This window comes from Hydra vulgaris, chromosome 08 (assembly GCF_038396675.1).
Source record: "Hydra vulgaris chromosome 08, alternate assembly HydraT2T_AEP".
NCBI classification, from domain to species: Eukaryota; Metazoa; Cnidaria; class Hydrozoa; order Anthoathecata; family Hydridae; genus Hydra; species Hydra vulgaris.
In genome coordinates this window covers 33,561,589-33,582,500 of record NC_088927.1, presented here as the reverse complement: position 1 = coordinate 33,582,500, position 20,912 = coordinate 33,561,589, and the positions used below count along the sequence as shown (strand labels likewise).

General features: G+C 28.4%; 1 long non-coding RNA gene across 1 annotated transcript in view; it reads right to left on the bottom strand.

Moving 5' to 3' along the window:
- LOC136083774 (uncharacterized) overlaps positions 1–15,372 on the bottom strand; it is a 23,245-nt gene extending 7,873 nt beyond the window's left edge. Inside the window, exons 1-3 of the long non-coding RNA XR_010640072.1 lie at positions 15,267–15,372; positions 4,515–4,551; positions 4,283–4,322 (exon numbers count right to left, since the gene is read on the bottom strand). This is a non-coding gene — a long non-coding RNA (uncharacterized LOC136083774). The remainder of the gene's footprint in view (positions 1–4,282; positions 4,323–4,514; positions 4,552–15,266) is intronic.
- Between the last annotated feature and the right edge of the window lie 5,540 nt (positions 15,373–20,912).

Sequence of the window (20,912 nt, the reverse complement as noted above, 5' to 3'; positions counted from 1 at the left end):
GAATAGCGGGTTTTGGCGTTAGACAAAACCTTTTTACAGTTGTTTCTAGCAGTAATAAACAGATGTCTGTTTTCTGGAGAATTGTTTTGCTGATAAATATGGAAGTAACGGTTTCGATTGGCAATCGCAGCAGCACAGTGTGAGGAAAACCATGGAGGAGAGTGAGGCTTGACCTGGAATCGTTGAGAGGGAATAAAAGATTCTATGCCAGCCTGAATCCACGAAGTTATGTAAGAAGCACATTTGTCGACAGGAAGACGAAAGATTTCTACCCAAGGGCCATCACGAAGAAAATCACGCAAAGAATCCCAGTCAGCTTTACTGTAGTTGTAAGAGGTTCCATAATAGGGGGATTCAGGTGATGAAGAAGAATGAGATATTAGTTTTAAAGAGATTAAACTGTGATCAGAAGCACCTAAGGGTGAATGTGGAGAAACTGAGCACTGACTAGGATCAGAAACAAGACATAAGTCGAGTAGAGAAGGTAAATGATTAGGGTTGTCAGGAAAGCGAGTTGGAAAGTTGACTATTTGAGTTAGGGATTGAGAAAGGCAAAAGTTGTGGGCTTTAATGCCTGCAGAGTCACTGACACTAGAGCCAAGCCATTCAGAGTGGTGAGCATTTAAGTCACCGACAACAACTATATTAGCTGATGGATAAAGAGAGAGGGCTTGGTCAATATGATCAGAAATAACGTCAAAAAGAGTGCAGTCTTGAGATGAAGGAGAGCGATATAGAACAAAAAGAAAGGCAATAGGGTGAAGTGGTGCTAAACGAAAGCACATGAAAGAATAGTCTGTGGATTCGAACCTAGTTTCACGACAAACAGGTGAATTCTTACGAATGTAAATGCCCAGGCCAAGCATGTGACTATTGGAGTCTTTACGAATCAGAGGAAGATAACCATCAACACTAAGATCACAAGATGAGACAGCCAAACTCAAATTAGTCTCACAAAGAGCAAGTAGGTCTGGTGAACTTTGCAAGAGATAAGACTCAACAGAAGAAAAGTTACTTTGAAGACCACGAATATTAGTGAATGATAGGTTTAGAGAACTTGGTGATGATGATGGTTTTTTGTGTTTTATAGTTTTTGGTACTTTATTCATTTTTAAATTAGATTGAAGAACTTGACTCAAAGCATAGATAGTACTCAGAACACCGTTTAATAGCCCAAGCAATTGCCTCATTACTACTAATAAACCCTAAGCCATAACAAAGGGCTCCAAATGTGGCCTCCGCAATGCACACCAAAAGTACAAACAGGGACACCATCCATGCGCAACATGGCACTGTTAATACTTTGATATTTTTCAGCTGTTGATGGAATCAGCCTCTCTGAGAGCTACACAGAGTTCGGGAAACCTGACTACCAGCCGGCCTCAGAACCATAAAACTGAGTTTTAGAGCTGTACCCTCATAAGGAGATAATAGAATGAGTTGCCTAGTCATAAAAACAGTGACACAAGCAAACCCATGCATTGAGTCAAGAAGATCCAGCATTTAACATCCTAAACTGGAAACAATGTATTAAAAATACATCTGCGCCAGCCTAATAGATGAAGAAGGAGTGCGAGGCTGGTCAACAGATAGAATCTGTTTACCCCTTAAGTCTTTGTCTAGGAGGCTTTCTACAAGACAGTAGCTGGGTGCATTTAACATCTGCCCAAGATGAGTATTTTTATCGAGACACCATCTCTAGCCTTTACTCAACCAAGAGCCCCAAGGCAGGGGGTATTTTAAATCGGAGTTGGCATCTCCTAGCCTTTGCCTAAAAAGGCGTATCCTACAAGGCAGCAGGACATGAAGCAGATTGTACTGGGTTACATGTTACCAGTAGCAGGATAACCTGATCTGATATTTATATATATAAATATATATATATAAATATATATATATATATATATATATATATATATATATATATATATATATATATATATATATATATATATATATATATATATATATATATATACACATACCAAGAAAGTTTCTGTTAAATCATTGTTATTAATTCTAAAAACAGTTTTAAAATAAAAACTTATTTTCTTAAAAGTTTCCTTTTAACTAAAAAGAAATCAAAACCTTTTTTATAAGTTTTTTTCAACATCTATACTTTTTTAATACGTATTATTATTAAATAAAATAATATTCATAATGAATTGTAAAACATTTAACTTATAACCAATTTTGGTTGAAATCTTTTAATGATGTTGCAAATAAACCGGCATCATTAATTTTACTGGCAACCTTATTAATACAAACTTGTATTAATAGCTATACATAAAATTAATAATAATAAAATAATAAATAAAAATTAAGGAAGTAACTACAAAAAAAAAAAAGTTAAAATTAATTTTTTACTTTGAAAGATGTTTTTTAATATTAGTAATAGTTTTATAGCTATTATTATTGTTGATGTCATAATAGTGTAGTACTAACGTAAAAAAACATTGACAAAATATAAAATTTCAATACCATTAACATTGTAGAAACCCTTAGTTGGTTTAACAAAATATGAAACTTCAGAAGGGTATACACAATTCTCAATTGTTGATTTAAACTTTAAAATTGAGGTTGTGCCTTAAAAATAAAATTGCTTATCATAAATAAGTTTACCATAAATAAGTTATGCCTAGATAATGAAATTGTTATCAATTGTATAAACTAACATAAACTGTTTTAATTCCATTTAACAAATCATTTAATTTAATTATTTAACTTGTCTGTCATGAAACTTGTTTTTATTTCCTGCAGTGTGACCAAATCTTTTTATTTCATTTTTCGATATTCTTTGATTTTTTATAAATAATAAAATTTTACACCAGCATTCTGTGAAACCTCAAAACACTATTTTCCAAAATTGCCTTTTGCTTGTTTATACCCATGCAAAACCCATAGTTTCCATGTATAAACTAATTTATCAAAATCTAAACAAAATAATTTTCCTTTTAAAATAAAAATCAATAAAATATTACAATTTAAAATCACTTTTTGATGTGAAATTTGTAACTATTTTCCTCAACCTAATTTTGTTTCAAATAACTTAATCTCTGCAATTGTGTCCAACCACAGAAGCTGAAGCTTCTGTATCAAGTTTTACATGTTTTTCAACATTTTGGCTGTGACACTAATATCTTAACTCAATTGGTTTTGCAATAAAATCAAGTATTTTATTTTCTCCAATCAGTCTCAAATCCAGTGGAATAATGTGCCATTGGGAAAATAGGATCATTTTATAATAACATGCAGCTTTAAAATTAAAATTTAAATCTTGGGCTTAAGAAACACTCTTACATCTTCATTCATTGAGGGATAATCACTTTCACTAAAATTGACTTCATTGTCATCATTGTTCTTAACCGTTCCCCACACAAAATCATCTTCTTCACCATGAAAATCTTTTATGAGGCCTTTTATTTTCAAAATTTTATTACAACTTTCCTTCTGACTTTTTCATTCTCTTCTAACATTCCAATGAGAATATTTTCAAAAAATAATTATTACTATTTATAACTTTATAACAAATGTTCTCAGCATTTGAATTACAAAATTTAACGAATCTTTGAACCACATTAAATAGATTTTCGGGACTGTCAGTTATATACTTTTTAATCTTAAAATCAAACCAACTATATAGCAAAAACCTTAGATTTTGTTAGGTTTGGAAATACATACATAATACTACAAGATTCTGTGTGTTAATGTTAGCAAACAAGAATGGTTTATAAGCCTAACTTTTAATAAGGAAAAATCATCATCTAGGGTCCCTGTGAATACACCTCAACAGATCCAATAAACATAGTATTGGTCAGTGGATATAACAATAGAGATTTTGTCTAATATGACAAAATTTGAATTTAGAATAGGCCTTAGCTTAACAGCCCCCGTTTTGGAAACATGGCCATTCAGCTGTGAGCCAATGGCTCCAGAAAATTTTTGCCCTTTGGTAGTTGCATCAATTTCCATAAAAATATGCCTTTATAGTAACTTATTTAAATGCAAGATGCAGTTGTTCACCATGATATTATATTGTTTTCTTTTGCTGAACATAACATCATTATTACCTTTAAGAACCAGATTAAACTTCTTTAGGCTTAAACTTACACTGCTTTTATAACTACACATTTTTATATATTATTTTTTAAGTTTATCATATATGTACTTGCATATATGTTATTCCTGCAGTTGAAATGATCAAAATTAGAATTTTACCTTATATTCTTTATCCCACAACATTCATTTACCTTATATTCTTCATTTCACAACATTCATTTACCTTATATTCTTCATTCAGCTTCTTTTTTTTTTCCGATACACTGAATACAAAAAGTAACAAAACTAGAATAAAAAGTTGCAACTTTAAAAACAAATTTTTTAACAATAACTTTTTTCTTGGCATAGATTTCTAGTTTGTTGGTGGCTTAAGTTTGAAAATATAAAAAATTAATATCAGAAAAAAAAAAAAAAGAGTTCTCATTTGATTAGTTTAAATTAAAAATTGTACTCACTTATTTTTCTCTTGTTAAGTGTTAAAGGTTTTGGAATCTGAAACATAAAAAAAAAGTGGTGCTAATAAATGAGTAAATAAACAAATTGTTATTTTTATTTTTATTTAATTTTATGAATATTTTTTTTTTAATTCCCAACAAAGCTGCTAGCAACCAATATTAAGTTGGCAGTTGAAGAAGACTTAAAAAGTTATACATTGTATGAGTCAGGAAAACATGAGGTTGGAAAAGACCTCCATAAGTTTGAAGTATGGTGAAAAAAACTAGATGTGTATCCCATGAAGAGATAACTTAACAGCAAAAGCTTTACTGAATGATAAGTCTAATGAGAATTAGTTTTGGTTAATGAAACTAAATGAAAATAAATGAGGTAATAGCTCATTTGAGTAGCAACCATAATAGACTATGCAAGAGTGGCTCAAGATTGGTAGATAAAGTAGGTCCTATGTTTACAATGCATTTTTGAATCTTATATAAAAGAGAAAGAGCATAACTTAAAGAACCAGCTTAAATATGATAACAGTAGGATTCATACAGGGATGAATATGAGAATTGTAGAGGTAGAGAATGGAATCAGGAGTAAGATATTGGAAAATACAATAATCTTAGTTTGCATTGGATTGTATATATTTTTTCCATGAGAGTATATATATATATATATATATATATATATATATATATATATATATATATATATATATATATATATATATATATATATGTATGTATATGTATATCTTCAAGAATTATATATATATATGTATATGTATATCTTCAAGAATTGATTTAGAGGAAAAGTTCTTTGCAAATAGTTCTGCCTTATCCTTTGGAGAGATAATAAGATCAGACCTATGAGTTAGAAATAGGGAGTTCAACTAACCTTTGTTAATGACACTGTTAAAAAGCACCCTTTTAAACTGATTTTTGCAATAATTAAAAAAGCGTTTGTTCTCAAATGTGTTGTTTTTGTGGAAAAGATGAAAAAATTAATTACGATTATATGTAGCAGAAATTAAAAAAAGCCACATTCTATTTCATGAAGCCATGAATTAGAATGTGGCTTGACTTGAAATCAATGAGGAGGAATAAAAGCTTTGTCAATTTGTTCAAAAGTTACATCTAAAAGAGAGCAGTTTTAAAAAAACAAGAACTGTAAAAAACAAAGGTGTTAGAGTGAAGAGGTGCTAAACAGAAGTACATAATAGAATGATTAGAGGATTCAAACCTTCTCAACAAACAGTTGAATTGATGCATAAGTATACACCCAAACCAAACATGTGTCTATTAGAATCTTTGTGAATTGAAGAATAGTAGCTACCAATAATAAGATCTAAAGAAAAAAAAGCAGAATTCAAATTAGTCTTACAAGAAGCAAGCAAGTATGGTAAATATGGCAAGAGGTAAGGTTTAATTGACAAAAATTTACTTTGAAGACCACAAATATTTGTAAAAAATATATTAAACTATTTTTGGTTACTATGGATGTGTTTAAGTTAAAGAGAAATAGGTTCATTGATATATATGTATGGCATCCCAAGCAAAGAGCTATGCCATACTATGACAACTTTAAAACTTAGTTTCTTGAAGCCCAAACTTATGACTTTGGGCTCTGAAAAACTGAGTTTTGAAGTTGCACCCTGATTAGAAGATAAAAGGAAAAGTTGCATGGCCACTATCAAGGAAGTAAAAGCAAAAATCTATGAGTTGAGTCAAGAATATCTAGCATTGATCAATCTAGGCAGGAAACAATGTAACACAGGTTTGCATACACACTAACCTAATAGATAAAGAAGTGGTGTGAGGCTAATTAACAGAATTATTCTGCTTACCCTTAAAGTCTTTGCTGGGAGAATTCCTATCATAAAGATCTATGCAATAAACAGACAACTTTTTATAAACGTTTTTTGAACTAAAGAAATTAAAGAAAACGTTTATCATTTTCGTGCCTAAAATGATTGTCAAAATTAAACTGTCATACCATATTACAGAAAAGTTGTTAGCGAAAACTGTATGTCTATTGCATAAATCTTTTTTTTTACTATAATTTGGAAAAAAATCAGCTAAAAGTATCATTTTAATTGACTGCACTTTTTGGCGAGGAAGCTAATGTGCCATTTATCCTTAGTTACCATGATGCCATGGTAACGGAGTCGCCATTTTTTATGATTGATCTTTAGTTAGATCTTGACATTTAGTGTGCTTCTATTTGAAAAATGTAAACTGCTTTAGTTGGCAGACGATCCCATGGCTCAGAATTAGGTCAAGTTTTTCGTTTGCCGTCGAATTGTTACGGAAAAAAGTAAATAAATAAAACTAGACACGAGGTAGATTAAAGAAAATGTAAGCATGGATCTATTTTTAAATAATTGTGATAATAATTTCAATTTGAGCAGTTCTGAGGAAAGCTCTGACGAAAGCTCCGAGGAAAGTGTAAAGGTTATTTATTTTAGACGGATTAATTTATTAAAGATCAAGATTATAGTTTTTGATATTAATACCTCAATTTTTTGTAATGGATTATGCTAATAAGAATTTTTGTCAGACAGGTAAGATAGAACTCAGGTGTTCTTACTTTCAAGTTATTTTCAGGATTTTAAATTATTTAATTTGCACTCAGTTAGTAACCGAATGTTCTTATTTTTTAGATACAATTACAGAGAGTCATAATGTATTATCGAAGATCTTTCTATTTCTTATTCAGGAACTCCTTATATAGTTGTTTCTTCTAAAGTGTTAGAGTGTCACCATGGGTTTGATAGAAATATTTCAAAAAATAATAATTACAAAAAAAATATGTGATTTAAGTTTGTTTTGTTTTTTATATCATTTTATTATTAAAAAAATTTTGGTGTACTTCTTTTGATCATATTTTTATTTAAATGGCATCAATCTCTTGCTTAAATTGTTACAATTATTTTTATTCGCTTTTTATTTACTATTATTTTTTAAATACACTGTTAATAATATTTTTTATTTATTATTTTTTTAGTACCACTTTTTAGTGTTTTGTTATACATAACTATACATAATATAACATTATTATATTCAAAGCAGAGCCTGGCTCGAAGTTTTTTAGCATGTTCTAAATTTGTTTATGTTGACAAGTTTTTAAGTACCTAGGTACATAATTGAAAAAATACTTGTCACATTTAAAATATTGTATTACTATTTGAAAAAAAATATGCTATTACTATTTGTTTAACTTCTTTAAACAAATTGTACGGTTCGTTTAGCGAGTATTACTATTCGTTTATCCATTATTATTCGTACTGTTTACGAATAGCTGTTCACTATTTTAACGAAATAACGAAAACAATATTTGCTGGTGCTTAGTGTTGACCTACAAAAATCAATTTATTATTAATCTTATAGCCATTACTAATCTTATCAGTTTAAGACTCTTATTATAAGCGCCATATTTACTGCTATAACTTTGAAGTTCATAATATTGTTTATATTTAAAATGACTCGAAAAGTATCATGACTACCTCTCGTGGGAGTGAAAAATTTATTGTTAGTGAGACAAATAATGATTTTTTCTGTACCAATGTCTTATAAAAAAAATTTATCAAATCAAAAAAAGGTCTTAGCAAAAGTCCAATAAATTACCTACAAATGCAGTAGATACGGTTTGAGGAATCTAAATCTTATAGCATTCTGCATAAACAGAATATTCCAGAAATAGTTCAGTTTGATACCATATACATCACGCCTACCAAAAGAAACGGGAAACCAGTGCAGCTCAAAGAAATCACTATAGACAAAATTCACTCAAGAACAAAACCAGTAAGTTGACAAATGAACTTGAATATGGTGGATCTTCTTAAATTCATTCCTCTATTGCATTATAGGTACTTTTTATTTTTAGAAAATGCATGAGACTATGGGTATTTTTTAATCTTAGAAACTGCATCAGAGGAAGATGAAGAGAATATTTTTCCACTACAGTGCATTGAGCCACGTTATAAAGAATGTGATGGTATGACTAAAACTCACCTTAGCATCTGCTTAATGAAGTTAAAGTACCTTTCAAGAAACTACCGTCAATCGGTTATTATTTAAACAATCAAGATATTTCCGTAAAATATATGGTCTGCAAGAAAAATAATAAGATTGTTTAAAAAGAAAACACTAAAGTTCTTACTTACTATAAGCAATCTTTTATAATAGATCTAAAATGTAATACGTCAATCAAGACTTTATATGTTATATAATCTAATATAATTTAATTGCTATATATTATGGAATCCTAACTTTAGCTTTAATTTCCAGACCAGTAAAATCTCAAGTTCTTGAATGCTATTTTTAAATGCGAACTCTGCTGAGTGCTGGAATTATATTCGCTATTGCAAAGATATTTAAACAATATTCAGCAAGGAAATAGAAGAAAACGAGCTTTAACTACCAACATTTAACTTCTTTTTTGTTTAGCTTTACATATTAAGTGGAGAACATTGTAACTTTGAGTTGAAATAACATCTTTGTTAGGGTAGGGTGGGGTAATCTGAACATATTTTTACCTATTTCTGATTTTGAGCAAAAAACATATATAGTAAAACAATTTTTTTTTGAAGATAACTTAAAATCATGATTAGACGTCAGTTTTAGTCAACTACATCAAATAAAATTTATACATAGAGGAAAGTACAGCTTAAACTAAAGAAGCTATGTGATTTTAAATACTATAAAAACATTATTTGAGTGAAAATATGGCATTTACAAAATATTTATCATAATAGGCCGAATCAATTAGCTAAGAGTGCAAGATATTGTTTCTCACCACCAGAATAGCAATGTATCATCAAATTTGATACACTCAGTGTAGTTAAGGCAGTTTTAAACTATTATAGCGTCTGTATAATATTTTGTTGACAATGACATATTTCCGTTAAATGATCAGGTCTGTAAACTATGAAAAGACGCAAAAAATTAAAACGATGAATTTTGCGGTCTCGTAAAATATAAATGTTTATAGCGAAAAAAACCCAGACCAAAGATTCTTTTTTTGAAAAAAAAATCTTCTTAAAATCCCAATCGCTTGTCCAAATTTGAATAAGATTTTAAATTAATAGGTTTTTTAGGTAAAATGAACCTCATATTTTAATAATATGATCTGTTCTGATCGTTTATTGGCATTTTTTTTTTTATATATAAGCTCTTTCTTGGTCAGAATTTTAGTATTTTTTGTGATAATTGATAGAAATATTGTATTTTGACAACTATATATAGTTAATTACATCAGAACCGATTAGAACTAAGATCTATAGTGGGTTAAGGCACTTTTTCAAAAGATTTTAACTAACTTCATGTTAACGCCGATGAGCGAAAATGATCTCACGACTCTAAAATGCTGTTCTTTAGATTCACTTTTAGGGGTAGTAAAAAGGTTTTCAAAATTATATAAAAAAAAAAAAGTTTCTTCAAATATTAAAAAAACCTGAAGCAAAAAAAACTATAACTTCTAAAGATTTTGTTTGGACATAATACGCTTATAAAATTATGATAATTTCAAATAAAAGAATTCGAATAATTTATAAATCGCCTTAACTACACCGAGTATCCTCTTATTTTGAAACATGCCTTTTTCTAACATTTTTTCTTTGATGTTTTGTATATTATTAAGGTACACAACAACTATTTTTTTGTTTTTAATTCGATAGATAAATGTTTATACTTTTAAAAAAGTGTTTTGACACTTTGTTTTCTGTTAGTAAATGTGAGCAATCTATTTTTTCCTCAAGTGTTCGGGGCTACCTGGCTTTCCCCTAATTTTTAACATTTTCTAAAGAGCACTAATTCGAGTTGTCTTTTAAAGACCCACATTACCCCGTTTAGTGGGATAATATGGATCGAAGTTATATTTTTATCTTTTTTTAACAAAATATACCAACTTATTGTTAAATATGGCTGAAGTCATTGAGTATGCATTACATTTAATTTATTTGATCAAAAGTTTAAACAAAATAGTACTTTAATAGATGTTTTAAACGCAAAAAAACTTTCACTCGTTCAAAGCGCTAAATTAGAAACGCAAAATGAATATTTTTTTCTATCTCTGTTAGCTAATTTCCAAGCAATGCAGAGCATTCTTATAATACAATTTTAATAGTTTTTTTTTTTTTAAGAATTTTCCAAGTGTATAGAATATATCATATTATAATTCTCCAAACTAAATATATACGATATTCAAATTTAGTCAAAGTCGAACTTGTAAAAGTCAAATCATGAGGAAATTATGTTTAAGGTAGAATTTAAAGCGAAAGCTTAATTGAAAATTATCCAAAATATTTTATGTTATATATTAGAGATTCATTAAAAGCAACATGTTTGTATAATATAAATTCGAGAGCAGTCCTTTAATACTTCTACGTTGCGTTATCTACTAGTTTAATTGAAAATATGATATCATTACATCTTTAATGATCATCTAAAGGAATCCATTGCATGACTCCAGAATAATGAATCAAGAAACATAATCTGACTTTTAATTTATACTAATTTTAATTTTAACGGTATTTATTGTTGTATAAGCCTTAGATTCTTAACAGCACAAAACAAATTGGCATATACCCCACATTATACCCACATTACCCAACTCAAAAATGTTGATTATTTCAAAAAAACCGTTTCATTCCGTATCATTCCGTCTTAAAACTAATTGAACCTAATCTTACAAAAACGCATTGTAAACATATTTGGACCTGATCTTGCAGCCAACCTCCAGCCATTGTCACATCGGTGTAATGTTGTTTTTCCTTCCCTTTTCTATAAATATTATATATATCCAAATATATAAATACTATATATATCCAAAGGGCTTGCGTCTCTTGTGCTATCTAATAAAATTCATTCTAGTGTTACTCGTTAGTCAATTAAGGCTCATTCTTTTACTGTGACTGTTTCTAAGTGCTCCAAAAATTCTTATTCTTTGGGATTTGCTCCCTTCATCTTGTTTCCTTGCTTCATATAACCTTTTAAGTTGTCTGTGAATGGTTATCTTGTTTTGTAAGTTTATGTTTTTTAGTTAAAATCTCTCTTTAAATGTACGCGCCATTTTGAATAAAAAGTATACTTAAAAATAAGAATTTGCCTTGTAAGCTGATAATTAAAATTTAGAGATCTGTTTTAAACCAATAATAACATACAGACAAAAAATCTTGTACCTAAAATCTTTTTTTTTGAAAAACTGATAAATGTTGATTAGACCCACATTACTCCTTAGACCCACATTACCTCACCATACCCTAGGAAATTTATGGGTTTAAACACTTTGTAAAAGTTCCAGCTCTTTTTATCTATTATCACTTTTACATTAAGTACGTTTTTTAATTTTATTTAAAACAACTTAAAGCAAACCGACTGATGCCCTAAAAAAGTTTAAAAAGAGACTTTATAACAGTTTTAAACTCTGTTTAAACAAACAAAAATCTTCAAGAAATTTTTTGTAAATTTTCAAAAAATTTTAATTGCAATAAACTTATATAATTTATAAAATTTATTTCTTTGCTTTTTTTGTTTGCTTGTTTTTTTTTTTTTTTTAACTTTTATTTAGGTGCTTCAAGAAGTCCTGACGGTCTTATCACAGAGCACCGCGGATGAGCATTTATTTGGAAGTTCACACCTCCTTCAAACCAATGTGGCAAAACTTGCCTAGAGATGGAGTTTGAGCCACGAGTTTTTGATTTTGAGGCAAGTGCGATACCACTGCGCCACGGCTGCTCAACTGTTCGGCTGCACGGCTGTTTCAAAAATATGCATTTTATCATTGTAGTATTTGGGTATACTTTAATTATTTATATCAAAAAAATAAGCTCAAAAATATAGACCCACAAGAAAAAAATTCACATCTTTTAGTCAAATTTTTATGATCAAGTTGATCAATTTAAGAATCGCGCATTTTTTTATGAAAGCAATAAAACGAGGTTACGTAAATATTAAAAAACTTTATACGAAAAGTTACGTAAATTATGTAAAACTTTATACATAACAAGAGGTCATATCAAATTAACTTGAGATTAACCTAAATTTCACAAATTAACATCTTGTGCAATATCTGTCCGCTTTTTCTATGCCATCTTTCTAACTTGACTTCTTCTGACTTTTACTCTAAAATTGTTTTAATTGTAAAATCACTTACTCTTAGTCTGCAAAGCGGGTTATGATGCTCATCAATGAGCTGAACTTGTTATCGCAGGCCTTGCTATGTGACCTCTAAATGGCAATTAGCTGGAGGAGGACAATACCAAAAAAGCAATAAAACGATCAAGTTGTTGTATGTTACTTTTAGGTATATTATTTGGTGGACAACGAAAATTGATGTTTTTTGAGTTAGCCTGTCTTTTGAGCTTGTACTTTGAAATTACGTCATACTGATACCCCAACAGTACGATATTTTTTGCACTACACAAATTTATTAAAAATTCTTGTCATTTTTAAACAGTCTCCCTAATTTACATACATTTTCAAACAAAGTGCATTCATAACATGTACCTTTTTTAAAATTTTATATGCAATCTTTACAAATAAAAAGTCTTTGTTTCTTAAAAACGCTTTTCAAAAATAATACACAAAAAAATCTAAAAAAAAATATTTTTTAGATTAATAAATTTTTTGCATATATATATATATATATATATATATATATATATATATATATATATATATATATATATATATATATATATATATATATATATATATATATATATATATATAAATATATATATATATATATATATATATATATATATATATATATATATATATATATATATATATAAATATATATATATATATATATATATATATATATATATATATATATATATATATATATATATATATATATATATATATATATATATATATATATATATATATATATATATATATATATATATATATATATATATATATATTGTTATAAACCTGTAATAGACCACCTGAAAGTGATATTAAAAAATGTTCCAATTATCTAGAAGAAATTTTTCTCAAAATCAATAAAGAGCAAAAAAAGTTGTTCTGTATCGGTGACTTAAACATAGATTGTTTAAAATACAAAGAGTATTCGATTACTTAATTATTTTTTGATAACATGTTTCAACATAGTATTTTATCAATTATTAATAAACCCACATGGGTAACCTTAAATTCTATTTCTGCTATAGATGACATACTAACAAACTCATTTCTAGAGACCTCCTTAAAATCAGGAATAATAAAAATTGATATCACAGATCATTTTCTAATTTACTTTACAATAACACATGATACAAAAATAAATAATAAATCAAAAAAAAAATTTATAAAAGAAAAATAAATAAAAATTCTACTCAATGTTTTAAAGACACACTACCGGCAGTAGATTGGGTTAAAGTGTATCAAGAATGTAGCCTTGAGAACACAAACTCTTAATATAATACTTTCACAGATATTTTTCTAAAACACTATAATAATCATTTTCCAATCAAAGAAAAAGAAATCAAAGTAAAACATTTGAGCTGCCCATGGATCACCAGCGGAATCAAAAAATCTTCAAAAATAAAACAAAAACTATATGTTAAATATTTGAAAAACAGAAATGAAGAAAACCTATCTACTTATAAGCAATATAAAAATCTTTTCGAAAAAATCAGAAAACATTCTAAAAAAGTTTATTATTCTAAATTACTTCAAAAAACAAATGGAGATACCAAAAAAACATGGAACATCATGAAAGAAATAATTGGAAAAAAGGATATAAAAACAAACAGATACCAGATAAAATTATTATAAATGAAACAGAACACAACAATAAGAACTCTATTGCCGAACAATTCAACAATTTCTTCGCAAATATTGGCCCTAACATGGCGTCTAAAATTCAAACCCAAAATAATTCCTTTGAAAATTATTTCACTTATCTAAATCGCGAACTAACTTTCAACGGATTAAGCTATGAAGAACTCGAAAATGCAAAAAACTCTTTAAAAATTAACAAAGCACCAGAAACTAATGAAATTTGTAGCAATGTAGTAATGAGTATCTTTCCGATATTAAAGAAACCCCTCTTCGAAATATTTAAATCTTTAATTACAACAGAAACCGTTCCAGAGAAATTAAAAATTTTACCAATATATAAAACTGGAGAACTCATTTGTTAATAAAGAATTCGTTCTAGGAATCTTTATAGATCTATCGAAAGCATTCGATATTGTTGATCTATAATGTATAATCTACAAATATGGCGTAAAAAATGTTGCATTAATCTGGTTTAAAAACTTCTTGCTAAACAGACAGCAATGTGTTAATACTGATGAAAATATCTGTTTAAAAATGCTTAAGATTAAATGTGGCGTTCCCCAAGGTTCCATTCTAGCTCCCTTATTTTTCTTAATATACATTAATAATCTTCCGAAAGTTTTAAACAAAATTGATGCCATAATGTTTGCAGATGATACTAATTTACTTTATTCATCTCAGTCTATTAAAGAACTCTTTGAAACAACGAATATTGAACTTGAAAAACTTAATATCTGGCTAAAATCTAATAGATTATCTTTAAACATAGTAAAAATCAGTTACATCTTATTCCATCCCAATCAAAAAAGAAAAAAAATACCAAATATATTACCATTGCTAAAAATAGAAAACAAAAATATTGAAAGAATCTCAACAAATAAATTTCTAGGTTTACTAATTGACAAAAAAATTGCATGGAAAGCACACATTGACTATTTAAATACTAAAATAACTAAAAACATTGGCACCTACTATACATATGGTAACATAGCATGGGCAAGTACCTATAAATCCAATTTGTAATCACTTTATCGACATCAAAATCATGCCGTTAAAATTGTCTATAAAAAAGATAAATTCATTCATGCTGAGCCTTTGTTAAAACTCCTTAATGCACTAAACGTCTATAGAATAAATATTTATCAAAACCTATTGTTTATGCTGAAACATAAACTCGGGCTTGTCCCTTTTCATTTACTTTACAAGTGTCAATAGATATGACACTTGAGAAGTAGGAAACTTTAATATACCGTTTAGAAAAACAAAACTATCGCGTTTCACAATTTCATATCGCGGTCCCTATCTCTATAATAAACTGATATCCAGAAATGCCATAATTACAAAATTAGATAACCTAAATTGTTTGAAAATCTTACTAAAAAAATTCGTTTTAAGGTGGTAGTATAGTAATTAAAATTGAAAAATTCATTTTTTCAAAAATACATTTTTTAGCTAATATAACTATTGCGTAGTCGAAATCTTATCTTGCTTTATAATAAAAAAATCAGTATATACCTCTGAAATTGCTTTTAAATTGTTCAATATCAATTTATATCCATAGCAACGCTTTATTTACCAGGTTGCTACGGGTTTTTGCAATCAAAGTTATATAAAATAAGCGATAAAAACAGTTTCATGCTTAACTTTTATAATGAAAATTGTTAATCAGCAGTTACTTCTTGTTTATTGACTCGATTTATACGCGAATGAGCACGCTTTATTGCTAATTTTTGCTCTTTATAAGTTCACCAATAGTCTATAGTGTAGTATGCATCAGTCAATTTATAAAATATCTTATTTTAATAAAAGTGTAATGGGTCGAACGAAAAGAAAACAATCTTCTAAAAGAGTATACCAAAATAAGAAAAGAAAGTTTTATGGAAACAGACATACAAATGTCTGCAAAAATAATGAAACCGTAGCCATACCTTCAGTTGAAAACATACCATGTTCCTCATCCTACAAGAAGTTGTTCAACAAAGAAGTTGTAAATGAACCTCAACAGATAAACGAAACTTTAACTTTATTATGAACTTTGGTTTACTTAAAAAAGCAATAATGGTCCTTAAATGCCCAGAATGTAACAAGTTAGTAAACTTGCAGTTTGATTCTTCAAAAAAATATGGCCTAAGTATTGGACTAAAAATTTGTTGCAGTGATTGTGAATGGGAAACGATTTTTTTTTTCATCTGCTAAAATGGATAAAAAAATTAATTGTGTTGGACGAAAACGCTTTGACATAAACACTCGTACAGTAATTGCATTTCGTGAAATGGGTAAGGGATTTTCAGCAATAGAAACATTTTGTGGAATTATGAACATGAACCCTCCAATGAATAAAAACTGCTATAATGACACATTGCACATAATTTTGGATGTCTATCAAAGTTTGGTTGACAAAAGCATGTCAAATGCAGCAAATGAGTTACTATCAATCAATGAAACATCTAAAGATATTATTTGTGGGTTTGATGGATCATGGCAGAAACGTGGATACACCTCAAACAATGGATTAGTAACAGCTGTTGCTGTAGAAAATGGTAAGTGTGTTGATTACGAAATAGAAACAAAAACTTGTAAGTTGTGTTCTATATGGGAGTTAAAAAAATACACACATTATGAAGAATATAATGATTTTCACTCCTTACATTATAAAAAGTGCAAAATCAGTCAAACCGGTTCAGCCTCCTCTATGGAATCAAGTGGTACAATAAAAATATTTTTGCGTTCTGAAAAAAAAATTTGAGATATACAACGTTTCTAGGAGATGGAGATAGCAGTTCATAAGTTAATGTCGTTTCTGCAAAACTTTATGGAGATTTTGTAATAAAAAAAGCAGAGTGCATTGGGCATATTCAAAAACGTGTTGGTACTAGATTAAGAAACTTAAAAAAACAAAATAAAGAAACTTTATGTTTCTTTATTTTGTTTTTTTAAGTTTAAAAGTTAAGAGGAGCAGGTCGCTTAACAGAACATGTTATAAATACATTGCAAAATTATTATGGTAAGGCAATAAGGCAAAACGTTGGAAATTTATATGGAATGAAAAAGAGTGTTGCAGCTGTACTTTTTCACTGTTCTGAAAGTTGTTATGGCGAAACGCGTCATCAGTTTTGTTTGCGTACCAAAGATTCTTGGTGCAAATTCCAGTCTGACAAACTGACTGACAAAATTTCATATAAAGAAAATATTTGTATTCCCGCTGCTGTCTGCAACACCATCAAACCAATATTTATAGACCTTGGTTCCGATAAACTTCTTGAAAAATGTTTGCATGGAAAAACGCAGAATCCCAATGAGTCTTTAAACCAGTTGATATGGAAGCGATGCGCAAAAGATATATTTATTGAAAGAACTGCTCTAAGTATAGGAGTAGCCTCAGCTGTACTAAATTTTAATGAAGGGCAGCAGTTCTTAAATAAGTTGTTTAATGAGCTTGGAATGGAATTCGGTGTAAATGCGCAAAATTACTGTTTACGTAAAGACAATAAACGAATCATTAAAGCAGAAAAACAATGTAGTGCTAAAGCAAAATCAAGAAGAAAAAAGTTAAGAGCAATAAAAAAAGGTTTTTGTGACCAAAATGAAGAACTGGAAGGTGTAACTTATAAAAGTGGTGAATTTTGAACTATTTTATTCTTCTTTTTTTTTTTAATTGCGTTTTTCTCAAAATCGTGTATTTGGGGTTTGCGACGTGGATTTTTTAAAAAACCAATTATCAGATTTACTTGAAATTTGGCACACATACTCACTACATTAGTATCTACAACATACACTAGGATAATTTTTATTGCTTCTCTCGTTCAGTAATTTTTAATCATTTTTTTTTCATAAATTACCCCCAAAATTGCAAAATTTTACACAAATGCAAATATTTTTTGATTTTTTTGACCATATCAAAATCTTCTAGTCTATGTTGCAATGCCACATGTAATATATCACCAGCCAAGTTTTCAATAAAAAATATATAAGGGTTTTTGAAAAATCTTTGTCGCAGTTTACCCCATTTATGGGCTTTCAGCGATAATTATGCTAAAGAAGATTTGTCATAATTTTTTTTTTTTTTTTTTTTTTTGCTTATTGGTGTTATATTACACATTGTAGAATTTTTTTTTATTTGAAAAAGTTGATTTTTTTTTTTTTTGCTAATTACTATACTACCACCTTAAATATAAACAATTATATAAACTTACACTAAACTAATACTGAAACCAGAACCAAAATTAACGTTTAAACGAAAATCCCAAAAAACTTTAATAACGAATATCAAAATAAAAAATATATAAATCAATAATAATTTATTTTTGCCTAATCATATATTTATGTGTACAAAATCTAGCATTTATCAATTATTTATTATCTTACATTTTATTATATGTGAAATATAAAATGAACTACCATTATATTTTGTGAAACTAGAAACATGTAAAACGAAAATACAAAAAATACTACAAAAAAAAAAGTACAAGCGGTTTCTTGATGACAAGACCATCTGGTCTTCTGCAACTTTCCCGCGTTCCTTTAATATTAACGATACCCAGCAGTTATATTTTTTTGTATTCTATAAAATTGTGAGATTTTTTTTTTTTTTTTCTCTTACCATTAAATATTCAAAACACTGTAAAGATAAATATATATATATATATATATATATATGTATATATATATATATATATATATATATATATATATATATATATATATATATATATATATATATATATATATATATATATATATATATATATATATATACAGTCTTAACCATAAGTTTAAAACCACTTCAAAGTTTTTGAAATTCTTTTAAAAATGAATCCCATATTAATGTGTTTGTTAATGTAAGAATTACAACTTAAACATGTATTAGCCATCAGTTAGTGATACTTTAGTCAACTTTAGTAAATATATTAGCTCTGGAAGTGATCAAAGTAATTTGTCCAAGTAGGTCACTGTCAAAATTTTTCAAGCCGCAATCCAGCTTTAGTCACTCCTTTATCCAGCGTGGACGCTCAATAAATAAGTGCCTAAAGCTCTAATCTAATAGCCTAATTGCTCTAAGAAAAATTCATTGTCACGATAAAGTCATAAATAGACAGAAAAGTGTCCATACTACAAGGGTGAGTTGATGTATTTCTTTGATAAAGAAAGTTGTGAAAATATAGAAAATTAATAAAGAAATTTTATGAAGGTAAATAAATTCAAAAATTTAGTTTTCCTGCCATATTAACGGAATATTAATTTCAGTTACGACAGTTTTGCGACTTCGGCTTCGCAGCTAAACACTGTAAAGTCATGTAAAAGTATTGGTCGTCCAAGGGAAAAGAGTTTATTCACTGACCAAAGAATCCACCATGCACCAGTCCCTCATTCTAACTTGTCCTCGAGTCAACTAGCAGTTAGTTTAGGTAACCCAGTGAGTTTATTAACTAGTTTAAGACATTAATTGCAAGTGGACTTTGACTTGCTATCTCGCAGACCCACCAGAAAAGCAAAGCTCACTAAGAAGAATATTAAAGACAGATTGACATTCTGTTGAAAGTACAAAATCTGGTCCGCAGAAAACTGGAAGAATATGTTCTCTGATGAATCGACTTTTAGCCAATTTTATTCATTTGTACGACATGTCCAGCGGAATGCTAATCAGAGATATAATACTTGATACTCAGGACGATCAAAAAACGGCAAAAATTAAAATAAAATTAGACATAAATTGTAAATAAACATGTTATATATTTAGTTACGATTTAAAAACATTTTTACGCGCAGCTTTGACGCGTACAATGCGCGCATACGCATTTGTACGCACGTTAAAGTTGACTAAACGCGTACAAAATAATTTTTAGTAAAGTTTTAGAATCTTTAAGACAAACACATTATTTTGAAACATTACTAAACTTGGTATTTTTATAAAAATGGTTCTTAAAGAGTGTTGATACATAGAGAAAAAAACTGTGTTTTATTTCATTTATTTTATTATTTAGATTACAATTAATTTAATAACTTCATCTGGTAATGGTTTTCCCCAATAACTCTTATTTTATGTTATGTTTAGCTGCTTCAGTGTAGTATAGGGTTGTTTGCCGTAAACAAAAACTTACGAAAATTTCGCATTTTTATCTTCCGTATTTCAAGTTGCTATTGCGGAAGTTGTTCTTACGCAAGTTCACCATCCGTAACGCATTATACGAAAAAAACAAATAATATAAATTTCGTAATAACCATTTACGAAATAAAACTTGCGAAACAAATTATTTCGAAAGAATACTCGCGAAACAGTTCCTTGCGGAAGGAGCGGGTCGGGATGTGCGCTTACGGAATAGACACGAAGCATTCATTTAACTGTTACGAAAAAGTGCTGTAACTTATTAATTAAATAAAATAATGTTGTTAAATGATTCTTCAATAGTATATATCTGATATATATGTATATATGTATATATGAATATATATATATATATATATATATATATATATATATATATATATATATATATATATATATATATATATATATTTATATAGCGACTTTGGCTTACTTCCGACTATCGGTTGTTTATTGCCTTTGGCTTAGCAGAAATGGAGGTTTACTACTTATATTCTCATATATAAAAACTCAAT